Below are 12138 nucleotides of genomic sequence, written 5' to 3'. Positions count from 1 at the left end.
GGAGAGACGGCGTCAGGAGCAGCGCCGACATCCCCGTGTTGAGCTGCTGCTGTCTCGGGGAAGCAAGCGGCAGAGGCAGTGGTGCCCACCTGCCGGCAGCAATCCCTGCAAGCTTGAGAGCTTGCAAAAGCCTCTCTCAGCCGTGCAGGCATGCAGGGGGCAAGGTGAGCGCCACAGGTCAGCAGCACAAGGCACTGGCTGGAAAGAGCAAAAAAATATAGAACTGCAAAGCCCAGCTAGACAGAAACGAGCATCTTTTACATCCAGGAGCATCCAACTTTGCTCAACCTCAAGCTTCCTGGAAGCTCCCAGAGATACCTGATCCCATCATCCAAACCCAGCACAGTTTCCCTTGCAGGCGCTACCTGGTCTTGATCTGTTTTCACTGCTCACTTACTAACCTCTTATTCCCACGTAGCAGCACTGTGCAGAACAACCCTAAGGACCTCTAAGCTTTTTAATGTTGCTTTCCTTCCACGCAGCCCAAAAGCCTAACTAGCTCTTCTCCTCCTCTTCCCCACTCAGAGCCACAAACACTTCAGATGCAGGCTAACAGAGAGCAGTAAAATACAACCTCTTGCAGAAAAAAAATAGCCCAAAAAGAACTGGATTTGTCTTGTCTGGGAATCAGAAGAGATGTGATAGCAGTCTTCAATTATGTAAAAGGCTGCTACAAAGGGTGCGGGAATAAATTGCACTGCATCCCCATGGGGAACAGGACAAGAAGTAATGGGCTGTAAATTGTAGATTAGACACTGGGTAAGAAAAAAAACATAGCAGCAAGATTATTTAAGCTTTAGGAAAGAGAGCTGGGGAGCTGCTGGGATTTGAGAGGTCAGACAAGCCCTAATGAGAAATGGTCTGGAAAAGCATCTCACATTTTGAGACAGAGGAGTGGACCAGAGCCCCTTGCAAGGTACGCTTTTGTCCTGGGTTTTTAGCACTCAGTGGCTGGTTCAGGCTGGCTTTGCACTGGTTTCTGCAAAGCGTGAGTGGACTAGCAGGGATAGAACAGCATATCGAGGACCACCAGGCAGGTACCACCTCCCCAGCCATGGGAGTTGCAGCAGGAGGACATCGCCCACACTCCGCTTCCCAGGAGGAATTAATGGTGCAGTACAACTCTGCACTCCCACTGGGTCATCACTACCTGTAGAGGTGACAAGTCTAACGTGGGTCAGACAGCCCAGCTCCTTGCTTTGTTAGGCCCATCTTATTCCTTTAGTTTCATCCTCAGAACGGCTTTCAAGTTGATCTGCATATTTTTCTACTAAATGGTTATGTGTGTATTTCAAACAGAGCTAAAGAGACAGGAGGACATCAAGCGCAAGGCCAGCTCGAAAGCATCTTTAAAAACAAAGAGTTTGTGCGTATCTAGAAAATCCTCCAACTCAGCAGAGGCCACGCAAGCTGCCAAATCGTCAGCTGGTCCAGCCAAGCAGTGAGAGCTGGAGAGACCCACCAAAAAGCCATAGACATTCATGGTGAGCAACCTTTGCTTTCCTGGAGAAAGGAAGTTGCAAATGCCTCGGGAAAGGAAGTCATGTAAGGATTGCCATATGATTTCCATGGCTGGTAAACTCACACAAACCTGTGAAACCTCCTCGGGTTAGAAGAAAATCACCTTTCGGTAAATGGCAAATGCTACCTCTGATGCCTTCATTGCTTGTTCCCCAGGGCCTACGTACACCAAATCCTTCTGTTTAACAACAGGACAGCCCATGAAACTTGAATCATCATTAATGTTATTTACTCTCTCACGATAATATGAACACTCTAACAAGGACTGAAATGGGGAAAAATGGGCTAAATATTTAGGATTTTATGTAAAGCGAGACTAAACTTTACCAAAGTGGGAACTTTTCCAACACCAGACAATCCTCCCTGATTAAAAAAAAAACTAAAAGCCACCAAATAAACCCATCCTTTAGTAACAGAAGCTTCCGAGACCATGATGCAGAAGAAAAACAGTGCAGTGGGACGCAGACAAAAGCGCGGACCTCTCTCCTTTGAGACTATGCTTCTGGCCAGCTGAATCACAGGGAAGCTGCGCTCTGAATGGAACAATCAAGAAACACTTCATTTGTCTTCTGCTTAGAAAAAAAAAAAAAAACAAAACTTTTCACCTATCAGCTATTGCAGACTGCAAGAAAAGAATACCAGCAAATTCCCCCATGGATGCTCTGACCAGATTTTGTCAGTTAGGTTAAGGAGCACCAAAGAGGTGCAGACCCCACCTGGACCTGGGAACGCTGAGCCCGCAGGGGAGATGCCTTTGCCCTGCCTGCTGCTCCAACTCAGACCTGTAGTTTATATTCCAGTTACAAAACAAGCACTGCTCTCGATTTCCAAACTCTTATCTTTTAACTGAAGCATATATTTTTCCTGGCACTCGTTCTGCTTCAGTACCCAGGGTATAACTGCACCTCTTGTGTTTAAAATGTATCTGCCATCTGGAAAGCACACAGAGACCCGTCCCCTTGCTTCACTCTGCTCTGACTGCAGGTGCCTGGATTTAAGCACACAAACATTTTTATCTGCTTCCCCCCCCCACCCCTTTCCCCGTGTCTGAGCTGTTTGACTAAAATCTGAGCCATTTCTCGAGGTCTGTCTCACAGCCCAGTCAACACAGAGGGAATCTGTGCCAAAAACCCATTTCTTTCTGATCTGATTGTTTGTTTTCCTGCCTTTCCAGTTTGGGATTTTTGACAGGGAGCCATGCAAAACCAACTGCTCATTGTTTACTGGGAAGCCTGTGGCTTCGTTTTAGTCATTTCACTCGCAAAAAGACTCGAGGATCTGATGGGAAGTCAATTAGCTCCTCGCAGTAGCCGGGTGTTTTGCAAAGCCATTTGGTAGCCACACGTGCAGGAAAGTCAACTCAAACAAGCACCCTGGGACATCATTGCCGGATCAGACCAAGGATGCTCCTCCTGCCCCTCCCAGGTAGCTGTTCCCACAGCTCACGAGGCTGCTGGTGCCTACAACATCACCTTAGCTGAGGTACCTCCCCAAATCCACCCCTGCTCCATATCTGAAAGCCACAGCTGATCAGGAAGATTTGGAGAGAGGCACAACAGGGTCAGAGTGCCCAGGAGGGGCAGCCCACCAGCCTTGCCCCCAGGTTCATCACCTGGACAGCATCTTCCCATCTCCTGCAAAAAGCACACCATCCTCCTCCCGCTTGGGTAGGATGGCCAAGTCCTCACCTCCATTTTGCTACAAGCATTTAAGGGTCAGAGATCAAGTTGCCCCTCCGTGGCAGTCCAAATCGACCTGGCTGCGTGGTACTTCCCCCAAACAACCTTTAATCATGCTTTTGATTTCACTCCAAGCTAACTTCTCAGCATCCCCCTGACTGCAGACTGGAACAGGGCATGTTATTCTAGGAGAATAAATAAAAGCAGGAGCAAAATCCCTCAATACCTGCTGGCTGCTCCTCCCCAACCCCAGTGGCTATCAGCCAGGGCTTGGTGGATCTTCCAAATCAGCCCCTACTCCCTTCCAAGCCACCACCTCCCTATCCCAAGAACTGCACACAACCACGACCAGGTTACCAAGCATTTTCAATTAGCCTTTACATCTCCTGTCCTCTTCTCCATCAGCTGCAGATCTACTCATCTTTGTTGTCTTTCACGTTACTAAAAACGTTATTGAGAAGCACAGCTTAGGGCTGAAACTGAGTGTCTCCAAAGACACACACCTTCTAATGTTTCACCACACTATAGTAACACTGAAGTGGACAAGAAAATCATGATGTTATGAGCAACACCAAGTTAACCCATTATGGCCCCATCCTGATTTCAGCTGGGATAAAGTTTATTTTCTCCCTAGTAGCTGAAATAGTGCCGTGGTTTGGATTTAGTATGAGAATAATGTTGATAAAACACTGGTTTAGTTGTTGGTAAGTAGTGCTTACACCAAGTCAACGACTTTTCAGCTTCCACACTCTCCAGGTAAGGAGGTGCACAAGAAGCTGGGAGGGAGCACGGCCAGGACAGCTGACCCAAGCCAGCCAAAATGATGTTCCATACCATGCAATGTCATGCTCAGTGTATAAACTGGGAGAGTTGGCCAGGAGGCTGGGATCACTGCTCAGGAATGGGCTGGGCATCAGTTTCTAGGTGGTGAGCAATTGCATTGTGCCTCACTGGTTTTATGTATTCTATTATTATTATTATTATCATCATCATTCCCTCACTCTTTTTCGCTGTCCTATTAAACTGTCTATCTCAACCCACGAGTTTCACTTTTATTCATTCTCCTCCCCATCCCTGTGGAGATGAGCGAGCAGCTACACGGAGCTTAGCTGCTGGCTGGAGTTAAACCACCACCGACCTCTTTTCTATGACCACCTTTTGACACAACGTTGTATGTACTTGCCCGTATGAAACATCTACCTTCAGCCCACAGCAAGAGGAGCGTTTTCCAGAGCCAAATCAGGGTGGAGGATGCTGCAGGTTGCCCAGTCTGCCTCAATTCCCCCCAGATTCTCTAGCACTGACCTGGACAGAAGCAGCAGGCAGTCACAGTCTGAACGTCACTCTAACTTCAAGACCAAGGAACCACATGAAACTCAAAAGCTACAGGATAGTCCTCCCATCCCAAATATATCCATCCAAACCCCTGAAGTTCAGTGGCCTCAGCAAGTATCATGGGCTGTGCCCAGTCCATTCATTTGGGATACCCTGAAGTTTGGCAGCTCAAATCTAAATCACCTCCGTTAAACAGGAGAGATTTAGCATGCAGCATCCTTTCCATTCACTTTAACATCCAGAAACAAACCAGGTTTTCTTTTCCAACTCTTTAACCAAGGGATTTGCCGAGAGACACTGGCTCACCCAGTGAGCTCTGGTCCCATCACTGCTCGTGGATTGGAAGCCACATGGCAGCAAAATGACCTTCATGCTGCAGTGCGGGTGACTACAGACTCATCCTGCCAAGTCCTTAGATAACCCCCATGCTGCCAGCCTGCCCCAGCTTTATCCAAAGACACCGAGACCCTCTGAGGAAAGCCAAGAGCAGGTGATGGCTATCCCCAGGGAGCTTCTGCAATGCTTTCATGGGGACTGGCACCCCTCAGAGCGGCTCAGACTTTGAGGCACGGTTCCAATATATGATAAACAACAATATTAGTGAAATAACGTCTAAACAGATCCAACTGGGATCCTCCTGCCAGCAGGCAGGGAAGGCTTCTCGCTGCAGGAGGCACCCAGAGACGTGTACGAGCAACAGGGGAATAGCTTATAATGCTGAATAGCTTTTACAGCATCTCTCTTCTGATGCAGCTCATCTCAATCCCAGTCACCAAGCAGTCTCTCCTCTATGCCAAATAGACCTTTTCTTTCCCCATTATGGATCAGTCAGGGCTTTTGTGGATGCATATTTGCATACTGCCTCTTAGAAAAGTATCTTTTAAAGTCTCTGCTATATTCCCATGCCTGCCTAGAGGGAGATTCATATTTTAGCCCCAAGGACTGCAGCTTTAGGCAAACCAGTCACAGACTCCATAAACACCTGAGTGCTGCACGCCACCTCTGTCCCAGGCGTGCAGCACTGTCTGGGGGGGGGAGGGAGGGGGCTGATGTGTGAGGGGGCTGCGGCGGCATAAGCAGACAGCACTCCCAGCACTGCCTGCAGAACCATAGCCCAGTTCCCAGTGCTTCCATCTAATCCCCAAGCTGCTCACATTAAACCAGCACATATCCTAAACCACAGCTATTATACATCACTCTTATCCTTCTGCTTGCTGGAAGTATTTACAATGGGTGTTAAAGCATTACCGAAGCGGTTGTCAGCTAGCGTATTTATGAAAGCTGGGATCTCCGAGCCAGCTCTTATCAGGTTTAATACAGTTCTCCCAGCCTGTCTGTCAGCAGAAATGAAATTTCAAGGGGGCTTTGAGAAACTTCATGTCCAGATCATTCAGCTAAATCCAGTGGAAGCTGGTAAGCAGTGAGGAAAAAAAACAAACATCAGCCTGCAGTTGTAATGGTACGTGGAATGGCACCACAGCTTCCTTTAGCTAGTGGCTAGTTTGTCAGGCCAGGTCCGGATCGTTTCCCAGTGCCAGCAGGATGCTGGGATGTGCTGGATGGCCTGGGTGATGGCCTATCCTATACTTGGGCACTGAACTTCCCCCAGGTAGTGCTAATGTATCCATGCTACTCTAGGACAGCCCGGCATGACGAAGTCCAGGTTTAAAGCTGACCATGCCTCGGGGGCATCTGTGGTCTCAAGACTACATGAAAAATGACTTTAAGCTGGCAGGGGAAATACAGAGGTGACGGGTGCCAGGTATTGGCTTGAAGCACAGCCCGTTACCCAGCTGACGGGGAGCAGGAGCTACTGTGTCACTTTTAAAACCTAAAAATTCATACCTGGATTGAGCAACAGAACAACGGGGGAAAAAATTGCTCTCAAGACCTGAGCCCCGTTGGGTCTCTGTTCTCACCTCCCGTTCTGCCTTCCCCAGCCACCTCGGATGCAAGACCTGCTGGACTCACCCCAATCCACCTCACCCGGGCAGGACTTTAGAAAGCTTCTCCATATTTTCCTTGGGTCTCACCTTACAGGAGACGCCTTGGGCTGCCTGCACCATCTCCTGTGGAAACAGCACTGCCATGGATAATGAGGGCACACGGAGGGAGAAGCCGGTAGCCAAAGAAACAGCAGAAAACGCCTGCAGATCAAGAAAACAGTCATAAAGTAAAATGAAGAGCTGATGGCTTTGCTCTGAGGAAGACAGCGAGAAGATTCAGCTTTTAATCCCAGGATTTCAGAAGATTCAGACAGTTTGCTCCACTGCCTGTTTCACCCCACACACCTTCCTCGCAGCTTACATTCGGGTAGTTTCAGCTGAAGGCAGCGAGGAGCTGAGGGAACTGTTGCTGGGAAACTGTTCAGAAACCCTGGCTAGACGAGGCACCTGCAAACACAGAGCTGACGGTACCCAAGCAGCACAGGCTGGCACGAGCAACAGCGGCCCAGTGATCCCATCCATCCATGTATTTCGGCAAACCATCCACTTCACTCCAGCCCAGATAGTTGCAAATTAGATCCATATTTAGGACAGGCTGAACAATGCTGATGGTAATCAGAACAGCATATCTGCTGAGCGAACAATAATCGATAACTTGGTCCCCTGAACCCCATCAAAGCGTTTGGTGTGTCCGTGTGGAGGTGGCTTCCGCTCAAAACGCCCAAGTGCTGGGTTGTGTTTGTCTCCCCTTGAGCTGTAGGAGCCCAGACCAGCTTCTCCTTTTCCACCTCCAGGGCAGATGCACTGGATGCAGGGCTCAGCATCTTCAGGGAGTGCACAGCTCAGTGCCAACAGTAACCTCAGTACCATCATTCTCTGTCCTGCTACAGAGCAGACAAAACTGCTACCCTGTCAGCACCCGCGTTTCTCCTACCTGCCCTTGGGAACATGTTTGAGCCTGCAACAAGTTTTACTCTTCCGAGTGACCGCGCATTACCCATCTGCACCGCAGCCCTCGGGGATTTTGCCGGCTAGCCCCAGCCTTGCCGAGGACACGCAGAGACCCAGGCTAGGCACAAAAGGAAGCAGTTACAAGCTCCTTCAAAAGGAAATACCGTTTCCCCCACAAAACTCTCCTTGCACTGTCTTGATAAACACGCTATACATATCTTGTGCAAGACCGATCTCAAAACTTCCATTTCATTGGATGCACACAGACCTCCCTACTGTAAAACAGGCTGCTGAGCTCCACCAGCTCCAAAGCACTAGAGCCATCCCATGTGAGGGCATCCACAGGGCTTCACTGGGGTGGGTTTCTGCTCCCAAACCCCACCCAGCACAGCTCATCTCCACCCTGCTGCCATGGAAGGACCTTACTTGCTGCCTGCAGGAGGAAAATGCCTTTCATTCTCACCACTTCTGCTCTGCGGCAAACTAGTTCAGTGCAGACAGCAGATGGTTAAATGAACGTTTGCCCCCGTGAGGCACTGCCTTGAGGGGTTTTGAGCTTCATGCAATTCCCTCAGCGCCTGATACCAGAGTTTTGAAGAGCACAACATTCATTTCTCTTGCTCTGAAACCTGCAGTTGCATAGCTGGGGTGCAGCTGCCCTTCTGCTGCCAGGCAAGCTCTCAGCTAGCCAGCCTGGGGGGGATCTTGGCCACAACTGCCAGAGCTCCAAAATACAAACCTTTGAGGTTTAGGGCAGCAGAAGACCCAGGTGCTTGCCATGGGTTCATGTGATGTGACAGAAAGACCCAAGGATGATCCCAAACGCAGCAGAAATATCCAGGGATGGAGATTTACCCCAGAGAATCGCCACCAATCCCCTCTCCACTGCCCATTTCTTGAAAGAAATAAGCAGGAAAGCTCTGTGCAGCCCCCACTCAGCCAGCAGAGCTATTTTCTCACCCCACGATTTGGTTTCCCTGCAGATGAAGGATGCCCTTCATCCTCCTCGCTGCGCCTCCTGCTCCAGGTGAAGCAGCGGCTGCACATGTGGGGCACTGATCTCAGCTGGGGCCTCTGAATGCCGCCGCGCAGCACAAATAAAAAGTGATAATAGGAACTGGAGGGTGAATTAAACATATGAATCACTTCCTCTGCTGGCTTTCCCTTCTCCTGTTGTTTCTCTTATCCCCTCAGAAAAGTCCCAAGGAGAACATTAATTTCCTTTTCCTCCCTCCTCTGCAATGAAAGCCAAGGGGGGTACTTTTTCCTCTCCTTATTTTCAGCTGACAGCAACAGAGCTGTGTTTGTGCTCCTGAGACCATTTCTCCATCACATACAGAAGAAAACCCTTCCGGTGGCTTTAGCAGGGAACCAAAGGCCCCTAGTTGCCATGAGACGGCCACAGCCCCACAAAGAGCTCACCCTACCTCTCCTACTGCCGCCTCCATCACTTACAGTCCATGTGGCTCTAAAAGTACCCTTTCAGCCCCATGTGGCTCTAAAAGCACCCTTTCAGCCCCATGTTCCTGGAGGGTGGGTGCATGAGCACCCCAAGGCTTCTCAGCACATCGCAGCACTCCCTGGATGAGACTGGCCACAGCAACACTAGCTGCCAGGAGCCTCCAAGGGCACCAGACAGCCCATTTCCTTGGGAAAAAAAGATCTTTCAAGCACAAAAGGCCATTTTCCCCACCGGTTCACCGCCAGCCTGGGACCAGGGCAACACCAACACAAAGGACATCTTCTTCAGAACCTCGTGTTGGTTTGCAGAGAAAGCTGTGGCTCTCCTGCCATCTGCTCTGCCCTGGAAACAATCCTACCTGCAGGGTCTCCTGCCAGGCCAGCCTGTAATTACGACCAGTGGAGAGGATTAGCTCGGCCAGTCCCCAAGAGGGCTCTCATCCCCTTCCCCGATGGCTCATGGCAGCATCATGCTCCCCTCCATTTACCTTGGCTGCAGTATTGACTGCTCCAGCGTAGAGCTAATTACTCCCTGCTGCCAGAGAAACAAGCCAAGCAGGGCACCTCAAAGCAGCAGAAAGCCTGGCAGGCACACGCAGTGAGAGGACATCCTGCTACAGCTGAAAGCAGACGGATGCAGCCTTCACCACCCAAAACCCCATTAAAAGCCTCTGCCCACAAGCTGGGGATGTAGCACAGTGGGGGAAGGCTTTGGCACCAGCTTTTCCTCCTGCTCTGGGATTCCTGGGCTGTCCTTCCTTGCTCTCCTGCCAAGTGAAAGTGCGCAGAGCAAAGCAGGGCTTGCAAAAGCCCTAAGCCAGGCTGTGGTGCCAACACAAAGCATCAAAGTCGCAAAGCCCTTTTGGTTTATGGATACCAAGACCGCTCCAAGGGTGCAGGAACCCAAGAGAGACACCTCATCTCAATAGCCTTCGGTAGCCCCAGGACCATACGCATTACATGCCCAGGGATCTTCAGTGCAAACCTAGGAAGGCACCAAGTGTTTGTGATGGAAAAACGAAGATGCATTTCTCTGCCACAGCATCACCCAGGCAGAGAGCAGGGATGAGCCACCAGACAAACCTCCCCCACACCAACTGTGCTGCCTGAGGAGATGCTGCGTTTCCGCAGCTCCAGTATTTCAGGTCACTTCAATGCATCTGGGAATGCAAGGATTTCAACTCTGGGAACACTCCAAAGCACAATTCAAGATTTCCATATTGAATAATCACCTTTTCCTTGCCTTCTGAGACAGCCGAGTGCTGAAATGCTGCAGTTTTCTAATGGAGAAAACTGTTTTGTCAGCTCAAGGAAGACAAAATTGATGCAACCTGAATTTTCATCCACCTCCCCGAACACGTGCTCCCCTCAGCTCCTCCCATGCCCATCGTGAGGCAGTCTGCAGGCTTCTTGTGCCTCAGGCACCAAGCAAAGTAATTTCTGCCCCAATCCTTACAGCTATGTCCAAAAAGAATCCAACATCCCAGTTACAAATGGATCCTCACCGTGGCACCAAAAGATCGTGTCATAGCAGGCATCACCTCCACCTTTAAGAAAGGTCCAAGTAATCGCAGAGCCAACTGTTGCATTGCAGCAGCAAAAGCAGGTTTAATCACAACAGCAGGATTTTACAAGTCCTTAGGAGAGCCCACAGCAGATCTATACCAGGTCTTCCGCATCAGAAGTGTTTTCTCAAGCTGCAGGTAGTTTAGAGCAAGAATTTCAAGAAAATTCAGAATATTGCAATTTATCTGAATTTTTCAAATGTTTCTGCCCAACACTCCGTGAACAACAGGTTCAGAAAACTAAATCATCAGCTTCCTCAGCCATAAACTGAATTAATCCATCATAAATTAATAAGAACATGCAGTATAAATAGGAATAAGTGACAGACAATAGGCATACCGAAAATTCAGCTCTGGGGACCAGCCCAAGCACCTGGTGGCATTGAAAGTCCAGAGCTGTGGCTGTAAGGGAACCAGAAGAAGAACTGTGGTTGGGACCATAGAGCCCACACCAGGTATGTGAGCAGCATGAAGGCAGGTGACATCTCTTGTCGACAGAGGACCAAAGTCCTCTGGGCAAAGCAGTAACAGTTTACACACGCGCATTTCTGGGCACTACGGGTGCTGCAGCTGCTTGGGAAGAAGGTGGAGGAAGCCTCAGTGTCATCACCAGAGGTGCTGCAGAAGTCCACAGTGCTGGTCTGCTGGCTGGGAGGTGCTGCGGTGGGGAGCCTCAGCTTTAGGTAAGGCTGGCGCACCACTCATCCCAGCTCCACAGGGACAGTGAGGAGCACAGCAGGGCATCAGGCCAAGAGGTGACTGCAGAGCTTTCAGCTATGGTGAAACCAAAAAGAGCAAGGACACAAGTATGAGCAATAGTGGGATGAGAGGCGGGGAGCCCAGAGTGGTTCTGCTATCTCCATTGCTACAAAAGCCCATGAAAACAACAGCCCTGAACTCATACCAATGCACAATGAATTTAGAACAACAGACAGATCTTCTCTTTTGTTTTTTTAGATACAATATGCAATTAACCTGTGGGACTCATCACCACACAGCTAATTGAGAGCAACAACTCAAGGGAGCTGCAAACAAAACAACAGTGATATGCACAGTGAAGAGCATCCATGCTGACTGGGGATGGGAAAACACATCCCCCAGGGTAGTCTTCTCCACTAGCATCCCACAGGGGTGTCCACCAGAGAGCTATCACCTGGGGATTTGGGTGTCCTTGCCAAGGGCATGGGTTGGATGCTTTTTTATCAGAACAGAGGGAAACCAAGGAGATGTAGCAACTCTTCTGTGCTCCAACAACCGCACCTGGTATGGAGAGTCAGCCAGAGCAGGGCTGTAGGCAGGCATGGCCCAGATTTCACACAGGGATAAGCCTCAGAGCAGGGTCCTTCCCAGCCAAGGGAGGCCATGCTGACCACTCTGGGTCAAGAGAAGACCAAGCCTTGCTCTTTGTTTCCATCTTTCTTTACACTTATGCTCTCTTGGAGGCCACATCCACCACCCCACAGCGCAAACAGACATCACCATACCTGCAAGCAGGAGATCTGCATCCTAAAATGGTCAGTGCCTCCCAGGTGAGGGACAGCACACAGCATTCCCAGTGCATACACATGTGACTCCCTTCACCATCAGAGAGACCATGGCCAGCACAGGGCTGCTCTCCAGAGGACTAGTGGGTTGGGATGCTATCCTAGTAGGTACTTGGGCAGGATTTCTGAATACCCA

Source organism: Cuculus canorus, chromosome 8, assembly GCF_017976375.1.
Source record: "Cuculus canorus isolate bCucCan1 chromosome 8, bCucCan1.pri, whole genome shotgun sequence".
NCBI lineage: Eukaryota > Metazoa > Chordata > Aves > Cuculiformes > Cuculidae > Cuculus > Cuculus canorus.
This window is presented reverse-complemented; position numbering follows the sequence as displayed.